Raw genomic sequence first — 11,810 nt, forward strand, 5'->3', positions numbered from 1 at the left:
ACTCAACTAAGAAAACAGAGTGTGTTCCCTGAGTCTGGCCTCGACCATCTGAGGGCCTGGATGTGGACTAACGCCAGCTCACCTCCCCCTCAGGGTCAGGACGGTGACAAGGAGTCTGAGAAGTGGGGCCTTGGCGTCTATCTGAGTCTGAAGGGTCTATCACAAAACACTCAGATGGTACCCCTGCTCCTTGGCATTTGAAGCACCTCTTTTAATGTTCAGCCAAAGAACAGTAAAGAATTACATATTTAATGTTTTCATAATTAAGCATTTTAATCTCAGTAGTAATACATGCTAACTGTATATTAAATTCCAAAAGATACATAAAGAAAAAGTCATTTCAACACTAACCCTCCATTCCCATTGCCCTCAGGTAAACTATGTCAACAATTTGACGTGTTTTCCTGCACACCTGGCAAAGAATATGCTAAGTGTGGCTATTTCCCAGAGAGCCAAGGAAAGTCTTGGATAACATAAGCATGCAAAGGAGCCTAGAAAAGAGAATAAAAAGGAACAGTCAGTGGACTGCAAATGGGCCTGAGAAATCTTTTGGGGGGTGATGAAAACGTTCTAACGCCAGTTTGTGGTAATGAAACTGCACAACTCCGTAAATTTACTAAAAGTCATTAAATTGTGCACATAAAATGGGTGAACGTAAATTATACCTCAATAAAGCTGGGATGGTTTTTTTTGTTTTTTGTTTTGTTTTGGCTGCCGTTTTGTTGTTGTCTTGTTTTTTAAATAGCCAGGAAGATAGGAAGAAAACCAGGGGCTAGTTTTCTCTGTGAGCAGAGGTCTGTGCCCTTTAGAACCTACCTAGACACCCATGGCAGGCAGAATAACGCCCCTGCAAGGGTGTCCACACCTAATCCCTGGAACCTGTGATATGTTCCCTGACGTAGATAAAAGGACTTTGCAGGTGTGATTAAGTTTACAGACCTTAAAATAGGGGGAGTAACCTGGATTATTCGGGTGAACCCAATCGAATTACTTGATTCCTTAAAAGTGGTGAACTTTCTCCAGCTGGAGGCAATAGAGATGCTGCAGAAGAAGGCGGAGATTCACCAGCCACTGCTGGCTCTGGGATGACCGGGCTCTGCGCACGCACTAGTGAGGCCCCTAGGAGGCCAGGGCGGCCCCCAGGTGAAGCAGCAAGGAAGTGGGGACCCCAGTCCCACCTACAACCACAAGCAACTAGATTCCGCAACAGCCTGAATTAAGTGGATTCTTCCCAGCGCCTCCTCGCCGGCATGCAGCCAGCCAGCACCTTGACTTCAGCCCATTGATCCCAGAGCAGAGAAACCAGTTGGGCCGACCTGGACTTCTGCACTACAGAACTGTGAGGCTGGAGATGTGTGTTGTCTTAAGTCTCTAAGTTTGTGGTCATTTGTTAGGGTAGCAATAGAAAACTAATACAATACCGAAATTATAAATCAGATGTCAGACCCCACTTCAAACCTTTTAATGACTTTTTGTTGCCTAAAACCAAATAGTCTAGACTCCTTAATGCAGAACATGTGGCCCTCCATGACCTGACCTTCACCCCACCCTGACTCATTAGCTGGAGGCTATTCTCCCACCTGCACACACCCTGCTACCTCTCACCTCCCTTCCTCTCCATAGTATGACCTTCTCATTCTCTTGGACTAAACCTAGGCATCACCGATTCCAGGAAGACTCTCTGATCTGTGTTCCATAGCACTTGCTGAATGGTTCCTTCATTATAATACAATATAATAATAATAATAATGACACACTTACAAAGTATTACAATGAACCATTTATGTGCATGGATCCCCGCTTAGGCTGTAACTTCATCCAGGGCAGGATCAAATCTTATTCATCTTTGCTTCCCGGGTGCCCTCTATGGTGTATGCTCCATAAATATTATTTACATGTCCCATTTTTTTACAATATTTATTTGGCTGTGCTGGGTCTTACTTGCGGCACGTGGGATCTTCGTTGCCGCATGCGGGATCTTCAGTTGTGGCATGCGGGATCTAGTTTCCCGACCAGGGATTGAACCTGGGCCCCCTGCTTTGGGAGCACAGAGTCTTAACCACTGGACCACCGAGAAAAAAGTTTGGTAACTAATAAAGAAGTTCATTAATCTACAAGGAGGTTAGATCATGAGGGCTGTTCCCACGTTCATTCATTTGTAAGGAAGTAAGTGGGAGTTCAGCTGTGTTCCCTAGTTTATTTCCATGAAACAGGACTGTGTATCAGTCCTCAAACTTTAGAACAAGCTCCTTGATCCTCCTCGCAGCTAATGTTTTATAGATACTATTGTTGACATCCGTGGCAGAAGGAAACCTCCTTCCTTGATATTTCGGTGTTAGTGGGAAATCCTCGCAGCTACACATGTCCACATTTGCCACCTGGTTACTCACTTGGATGTTGGCTATGTCAGAAGGGCCTTGACGTATGAAACTACCAGAGTCAGGTGACTAAAGTTTCCGAACAGTACCTTCACTAACCTTTGCCTGTAAATTTTCCTAGTGAATATCAGGATTATATTCACTAGGATTTCCTAGTGAATATCCTAGTGAATAGATCTTAGAGGCATTTGCCAATCACTTTTCCTCTTCCCTTGATGATAAATGTCAATGACACATTTTTGCACTTTGCATATTTGGATCTTTGTTCTTCAGAATGGGTTTCTCTTGGGGAAAACTTCATTCCATGTATGCAAGACCATTCACCATTTTTTAATGACCTATTTATTGCTACTACCACATTTTCTAACTAGGATTTTTTTTTAATGTCACTGCCATTTTGTCTTTTTTAAAAATGAATTAACTTATTTATTTTGGCTGCATTGGGTCTTTGTTGCTGCGCACGAGCTTTCTCTAGTTGCGGCGAGCGGGGGCTACTCTTCGTTGCTGTGTGCGGGCTTCTCATCGCGGTGGCTTCTCTTGTTGCGGAGCACGGGCTCTAGGCATGCGGGCTTCAGTAGTTGTGGCACACAGGCTCAGTAGTTGTGGCTCACGGGCTCTAGAGCGCAGGCTTAGTAATTTAGGCACACAGGCTTAGTTGCTCCGCGGCATGTGGGATCTTCCCGGACCAGGGCTGGAACCCGTGTCCCCTGCATTGGCAGGTGGATTCTTAACCACTGCGCCACCAGGGCAGCCCTCTAACTAGGATATTAAACACTGATGAGGCGTAGCAGGGTTAACAATGTTTGTAAAACACCTCAAAACCAAGCACAAACCCAGGAAACACACCAAGATTAAGGGCTAATGCTGATGCTTAGTAATGCTAAAATGATTGCACACAACCACTAATTCCATCTGTTGGTTCAAGCAGAGTTGGCACATGCTTTTTCTTGGGTACAGCTTGGCTTTTCCTATAAAGGTGTACGAGTTGAATAAGTAGAGAAAATTGTGTCTTTGGACTTGAAATTAAAATTATGTTGTAATATTATAGCACACATATTTAGAGGCAAATGCTCAAAATGTTCACCATTAATTTCCAAAGATTGTTGAGAATGGTGACCCCTGAACTGACAAGTATTTAGTTTTCTATACTTTCTCTCACTGGTCCCCTCCTTTCATAAATGAGTACCTGATAACGTTCTGCCTCAAATCTATCACATAACCTAAAAGTGGCTGCATGTGTTGGTAAATGAGTTTCATATTCATGTCTCCAGCATTGCTGAGGCCTTGAAACATCTTCCTTTCCCTTAAAATCCACTTAGGATGCTCAAACATCAGGTATAATCCTGACATCCTGAACCTCTACTTTTTCACCCATGCTGCAACTGGTATAACCAAATGACATCACTAACACCAACCTGGGAAACAGTACAAATTATCACATTTTATCTATATTTGTAAATGTCTTCGTCAACACTGAGATGTGTAAATGTTTTTTTTGCAACCCTCTGAAGCTGAGTAACATGATAAAATGCTCTCTTCTAGCAGAAAATCCAACCTTCTGATCCTAGGCCTCAGAGTTTCTTTGTAACCTGCCCCTCATATTCCTCTCCACACAACTCTTATTCTTGACCTCTTCACTTCATGCAAATTCATCTGGTATTCATCATCACTCCCTTTTACCTACCCAAACCCAGCCCATTTCCCTGAAGTTCCATTTTTTTCCATGAAGTTATTTTTTTTCTGAATTTCTAAATAATTTATTAGGAATCAAAACAATTCAGTCATAAACAAACTGGATGTCTGCATCTTAAACTTCAAGAAAAGGTTTACTTTTTTTTTGGCTACACTGCACAGCTTGTGGGATCTTAGTTCCCTGACCAGGGATTGAACCCAGGCCACAGCAGTGAAAGCGCGGAGTCCTAACCTCTGGACTGCCAGGGAATTCCCTTACTTTTTTTTTCTTTCAGAGACATCAATGGTTTAATGGATGGGGGAATCTTACATGTCTGAAACAAGGTGGAGTGACACCCCACCATGTACGGCAGATAGCAGGCATGACATGGAGGCAGTCTTCCCTCGAAAAGGTTTACTTTTAAAAATTGGAGGGCTTCCCTGGTGGCGCAGTGGTTGAGAATCTGCCTGCCAATGCAGGGGACACGGGTTCGAGCCCTGGTCTGGGAAGATCCCGCATGCCGCGGAGCAACTAGGCCCGTGAGCCACAACTACTGAGCCTGCGCGTCTGGAGCCTGTGCTCCGCAACAAGAGAGGCCACGATAGTGAGAGGCCCACGCACCGCGATGAAGAGTGGCCCCCGCTTGCCGCAACTAGAGAAAGCCCTCGCACAGAAACGAAGACCCAACACAGCCAATAAATAAATAAATTAAAAAAAAAAATTGGAGCGCTTCGGGGCTTCCCTGGTGGCACAGTGGTTAAGAATCCATCTGCCAATGCAGGGGACACAGGTTCGAGCCCTGGTCCAGGAAGATCCCACATGCTGTAGAGCAACCAAGCCCATGCACCACAACTACTGAGCCCACGCACCACAGCTACTGAGCCCACGCACCACAACTACTGAGCCCACACGCCACAACTACTGAAACCCGCGTGCCTAGAGCCTGTGCTCCACAACGAGAAGCCCCCGCAGTGAGAAGCCCGCGCATCGCAACAAAGAGTAGCCCCCACTCGCCACAACTAGAGAAAGCCCGTGCACAACAACAAAGACCCAACACAGCCAAAAAAAAAAAAAAAAAAAAAAAAATAGAGCACTTCAGGTTAAAGATGGTAGATTAAACACATGTATTTACCCCCTTCCTGCCAGAACTATAATAAAATGACAGTAAGAAGATTTTTCTAATGCCACAAAATCACAAGAACAATGAGAATGAGAGAAGACCATAGAAACACAAATTTCATTGTTTTTTTTTTTTTGAAATATAGTTGATTTACAATGTTGTGTTAGTTTCTGGTGTACAGCAAAGTGATTCAGTTATACATATATACATATTTTTAAAGGTGATTTTTAAAAATATTATTTATCTATTTATTTGGCTGCGTCAGGTCTTAGTTGTGGCACATGGGATCTTTGCTGTGGCATGCGGGATCCTATTTTTTTTAATTTTTGGCTGCATTGGGTCTTTGTTGCTGCGCGTGGGCTTTTCTCTAGTTGCGGTGAGCGGGGGCTACTCTTCAGTTGCGGTGCGCGGGCTTCTCATTAGATGGCTTCTCTTGTTGTAGAGCATGGGCTCTAGGCACACGGGCTTCAGTAGTTATGGCACACGGGCTCAGTAGTTGTGGCTCGCCGGTTCTAGAGCGCAGGCTCAGTAGTTGTGGTGCACGGGCTTAGCTGCTCCACGGCACGTGGGATCTTCCCGGACCAGGGATCAAACCCGTGTCCCCTGAATTGGCAGGCGGATTCTTAACCACTGTGCCACCAGGGAAGCCCCTATGTCTGCATTTTTATAAGAAGCATATATTTATTTTTTATGAAAAGATGTTTTAATGGATCAAAAGAAGAAATTGGTTGAAAAGTATTTCTGGTCGCTGGTTTGGCAACCTTCCAGCCAGGGACATATACTTCACCTTTATAAATGTAAATAATTATTTGTAAAGCTGAGGCAGTTTTAAAATATGGCCAAAAAATCTTTTTTTTTAAATGGCTTAAAGCAATATCCATTTTATTGAGCTTACAATTCTGTGGGTTGGTTGAACAGTTCTTCTGAGCCATAAACTCTTTGACACTCCTCCCATCAAGAGGTGGGGTCTGTGGGAGTTCTCTGGTGGCCTAGTGGTTAGAATTCCAGGCTTTCACTGCCGTAGCCCGGGTTCAATCCCTGGTCAGGGAACTGAGATCCCTCAAGTCATGCGGCGTGGCCAAAAAAAGGAGGTGGGATCTATGTCCCCTTCCCTTAATTAAGCCTGTCTGTGACTGCTTCAATAAAAAGTGTGGTGGAAATGATGCTGGGTGACTTCCAAGGATGGGTCATGCAGTTTTCACCTTGCTCACTGGAACACTTGTTCCTGGAGTCTGGAACTCCCAGGTAAGAAGTCCAGTTACCCTGCCACAGTCATGCTGGTAAGGACACCCATAGGCACTATGGTTGATCCTGTCCTTCAGCCATCCCAGCCCAGGCCACAGCCATGTGAGTGAAGAAACCATCTTGGAAGTGGATCCCCCAGTCCCAGCTGTTCCAACCCCAGCCGTCAGAGTCACTCCCAGCTGTTCAGGTCATCCAAGCTGAGACTCAGACATCATGAAACTGAGTATAATATATGCCTTTTCCAAACTACTGACCCACAGAGTCAGTGAGCATTTAAAAAAAAAGTTTTATACCACTAAATATTGGAATGGTGTGTTACAGAGTAATAAATGAAACAAAAGCTAAGGGCAATAGCGGCAAGTAATTATGTATTAATGTACTCAGCATGAAGAGAACAATGCCTACAACCATTACAATGCTGAATTAATCACTGGGTGCTAAATTGATGCATAAATTAATCATTGGGTGCTTGGGTCCTAAATTAATGAACAATTATTTCATTGCATGTACTAAATAATTTTCTCTTTATGTTCCAATACTAAACTAATATGTGTAATTTTAATTATCACTTCAAGAACATCCAACCAAAAATAAACAAAGAAAAAAAAGTCATTCCTTTATCCCTTTTAGATCCTGATGATGATGCAATGGGAGAACATTTAAAGGAACTAAATTGACTGCACAGGAAATTCTACAAGAGAAGATGGAAGAGCTACCTACTCAGGGATAAACACACAAGACTGGTATAAACCTATAAGAATATTATCAGGATGGCTGAGACTGTGAAACATGCTATAGACAACAAAAAGGGCTTTTAAAGCTATATTTGGAGCAAGAAGAAGAAGAAGGAAGAAATGGGCCCATTGCTTGGGGTAGATGGTGTAATATTAACAGATGACCAAGAGAAAGCAGAACCTCTCAACTTTCATTTGGTTTGCCTTCTATAAAGAAAATGATGCTCAAGATTTTAAAATGGTTTTAAGGTTGTGGTTCAGAGGAAATTGAAGCCCCAAAAGTGAAGAATAATGATATGAGAACACTAACTCAATTAAAATGTTCAAGACCCCAGATTTGCATGCAGTCCATCCACAGGATGCTGAAGGAAACTGGAGATATAGTTTGGGAACCATGGTAGACAAGCTCTGAGAAATTTTAGAAAATAGGAAAAGTACCGGAGATAGGCAAACACCTTTCTTGCTTTCAAGAAGTTTTAAAAAGTGATTTTTAAAACTATTCACCAATGACTTTGGTATTAGTCTCCCTGACAAGGTTCTCGATTCTATATTCTTCAGATAATTTGTGAGCACTATTTGTGAGCACTAAGTAGTGGGGACAGTGAGAACTAATGTTAAATAAACCTCATTTCCCTTTTTCATAGTGTTACGATAGGGTTACCCCACGATGAGACAGGGGAACCCTTAGGATTTTATTTGCTTTCTACCTTGATTTCAAGGAAGGAGCACAGTCTTTCAGGACATCCTTGCAGATCATATAAAGGAACGTGGTCATGAGTCCAGGAATTTGGTGGGTCTGTAGTAGTTTGAATGTTAATATTAATTAAATGCTTATTTTGGTGATGTCAGAAAAATGACAGAGAAAGGACCTATGAAAATTCACTCCTACATAAGAGCAGTAAAGAACCCAGCAAAAATTGTCAGAATCAACTTTTAAAAAACTCTATAAATTAACCAAAGGCTAACAGCAACTTGAGGAATGCTTATTCAAGAAAAATTGCTGAATCTTGGTGAGAACACTGAGCTTTGTGACATTTTAACTTGCTTAAGTCCCGTCCTCTACTCTCCAGCTCTGTTGAAACCTTGAAAAATAGCCCACATTCCCAGTACAACCTGGCAGACACTGGAGGGAACAGAATGGAGCTGGAGCACTTTCCAAGTCTTTTTTTTTTTTTTTAATTGAAGTACAGTTGAATTACAATGTTGTGTTACTTACTGCTGTACAGCAAAGTGACTCAGTTATATATATTCTTTTTCATATTTTTTTCCATTATGGTTTATCACAGTTCTTTCCAAGTCTTATTTCCAAAGAGTTGTCATTATTGGCACTGTCTTGTGGTTCCTTGGAAGACCCAGCTTACAAGGCTGTCTGTATTTGACTTCACTTGGAGCTTGCCCAGTGTGAGAAGTCCTCTTCCCAGGGGTCATTTGTCAAAAACTTTTAAAGGCAAGTGTTTTAACTTTGCAGCTGCCTGAGGTAGTAGATAGCTGTTAGGGCAAACAATAGACTAACCAAAAAGCTTTAGAGGAAAAGCTAGGGGAGATCAAAGCTCTGAGATGACGGTGTGAGGATCTCTGCATTCCCATTCCCCAGAATAACAAGCAAAATTGATGAAAGTTATTTTTTTTTTAAATCTTGAAATTTCTGGAAGTTGTACTAATGGCACATAGCCAATGAAGAGACATTTACTCAGGAAAATCTACTAAAACTTGGTAAGACTAGGAGGAGTCTGTGGCATTTGAGCCAAAAGAATTCCCTCCCTCCCACCCTCCCCCCAGTTCATCTTAAAGGAAACTCTGCCCCAGGTAGGTGTGGCCAAGAAGACAGGGCTCCCTCTCCCCTCAGCTCCCAATCAAGCCTTACCATATCTCGCCATGAGGGACAGGCTGCCAGCATTTTTCATCCCCTCCAACTCCAAGCTGAAGAGGCTAAATTTCTGGTGAGTGTGGCAGAGAAGTAGGGGGTTCCCTTCCCCCATGCAGCCCCTACTCATAGGATGGAGGCTCTGTCCCTGGTGTGATGGTCTAAGAACATTGCGGCCCCAACCACCCTCATCCCAGCTTGCTTGTAGAGTAGAGATCCAGTGCTGGGAGAAGCAAGCCAAGAAGACCAGAAGCTACTGCCCTAGCCAGTGCCCAGAGTAGTAGTTGAGAGACTTTGCCCAGGGACAGACAGTCCATAGAAAAGAGACTTGAGGCTCTCCCCAAAGGAATTGACTTTATTTGAAATTTAGTATAGGAAAGCTCAAGCCTAAGGGCACTCTCAAAAAAAATTTAAAAATATCTCTTCTTAATTAAGAACCACAAGGCTAAACCATAAGCCATTTAATTCACCGGAGAGAACCAGTGAAAGAGACAGCTAAAAAGAGCCCTCCTGGGGTCAGAACAAACCTCAAAGACCAGCCTTAACACCTACCGCTGCCCAAATTTAATTGAATCAGACTGCTGAGCAATATATGCCCCAGGGCATTGTCAAAAACAATAGAGCAATCAGCCAGTAATTAGTGGAGCCTAATAGGCAGTGTGTAATATCAAATGAAGCAGACCACTTACCAGAGAAATCGGGAAAGAGACAAAGAGAGCCTGCTATAACCCCTGTCATCCCAAGGTGACAAGAGCTCAAACAGGAAGGCAGAGTCCAAGGCCATGCCCTTCAAGGAGCAAGACCAGAGCTTTCCTGGTGAGGGAAAACTAACTAAAATAGCCTAGTCAAGTCACAAAACAAACAAGCCAACAACAACGAAAACAACCCCTAGGGAGGGAGAAGGGGAATCAGTATCCAGAGTTGCTATAGTGCCTACAATGTCCAGTTTTCAACAAAAATTATGAGACACGTAAAGAAAAAGTGTAACCTATACACAGGCAAAAAAGCAGGCAACAGAAACTGCCTGCAAGAGGGACTAAATGTCCAGTTTAACAGGCTTCAATGTAGCTATTATAAATACGTTCAAAGAATTAAAGGAAACCATGCTTAAAGAAATAAAGGAAGGTATGATGATGACGTCTCATCAAATAGAGACTAGAGACTATCAAATAGAGATAAAGGGGTGGAAATTATTTTTTTAAATAACCAAATAGAAATTCTGGAGTTGAAATGTACATTAACCAAAAGGAAAAATTCATTATAAGGGCTCAACAGTTGATTTGAACTGGCAAAAGAAAGAATCAACAAGCTTGAAGACAAATGGTTAGAGCTTATGGAATCCAAAGGACGGAGAGAAAATGGAATGAAGAAAAGTGAACAGAGCCTCAGAGAAATGTGGGATGCCTTTAAACACACCAACATATGTGCAATAAGAGTACCAGAGGAGAGGAGAAAGAGAAAGGAGAAAGGAAAAACATTTGAAGAAAACTTGGCTAAAGACTTCCCCAATTAGCTGGAAAATGTTAATCTATACCTCCAAGAAGCTCAACAAATCCCAAGTAGGATAAATGCAAAGAGATCCACATCCAGACATATCATAGTAAAAGTACTGAAAGATAAAGAGAAAATCTTGGAAACAGCAAGAGAAAAAAAAAGATTTATCACATGCAAGGGGGTTACAATAAGATAAACAGCTGGACCTAAATGTAAGAACTAAAACTATAAAACTCTTAGAGGAAAACATAGGCATAAATCTTCATGACCTTGGAATATACAACAGTTTCTTATCTAAGAAACCTATGTACAAGCAACAAGAGAAAAACTAGATAAATTGGAATTCATCAAAAGTAAAACATTTTGTGCTTAAAGAAAATGAAAAGAATCCATTGAATGGGAGAAAATATTTGTGAATCATTTATCTGATAAGGGTCTAATATTCCAGAATACATAAAGAACTTTTACAACTCAACAACAGAAAGACTAACATCCCAATTTTAAAATGGACAAAGGACTTGAATAGACATTTCTCCAGAGAAGATATACAAATGGCCAGTAAGCACAAAGCCTTCAGAAAAATGCAAATAAAAACTACGAGATACCATTTCACACTTGCTAGGATGGGTATTATTTAAAAAGACAGATAATAACAGTGTTGGCAAGGATGTAAAGAAATTGAAACCCTCATGCACTGCTGGTGGTAATGTTAAATGGTGCAGTCACCATGGAAAAGAGTTTGGCAGTTCCTCAAAAGGTTAAACAGAGTTACCATATGATGCAGCAATTCTACACCTAGATATATACCCAAGAGAACAGAAGACATACGTTCACACAAAAACTTGTACACAAAAGTTCATAGCAGCATTATGCGTAATAGTCGAAAGTGGAAACAATCCAAACGTCCACCAACTGATGAATAGATCTATAAATGTGGTATCTGCATACAATGAAATATTATTAAGGCATAAAATAAGAATGAAGTACTGACATATGCCAAACCCTGGGTGAATCTTGAAAACATGCTAAGGAAAAGAAGCCAGATGCAAAAAGGCCACATATTATATGGTTCTATGTGAAATGTTCAGAATAAGCAAATCCATAGAGACAGAAGGGATTAATTGTTGCCAGGCTGTAGGGTTGGGGGAATGGGACGTAACTACTAATGGGTATGGGCTTTCTTTGGGGGGTAATGAAAATGTTCTGGAATTAGATGGTGGTGATGGTAGCACAACCTTGTAAATATACTGAAAACCACTGAATTGTACACTTTAAAATAGTGAATTTTGTGAGTTCCCTGGTG

The sequence above is a fragment of the Eschrichtius robustus genome, chromosome 16 (assembly GCF_028021215.1).
Source record: "Eschrichtius robustus isolate mEscRob2 chromosome 16, mEscRob2.pri, whole genome shotgun sequence".
NCBI lineage: Eukaryota > Metazoa > Chordata > Mammalia > Artiodactyla > Eschrichtiidae > Eschrichtius > Eschrichtius robustus.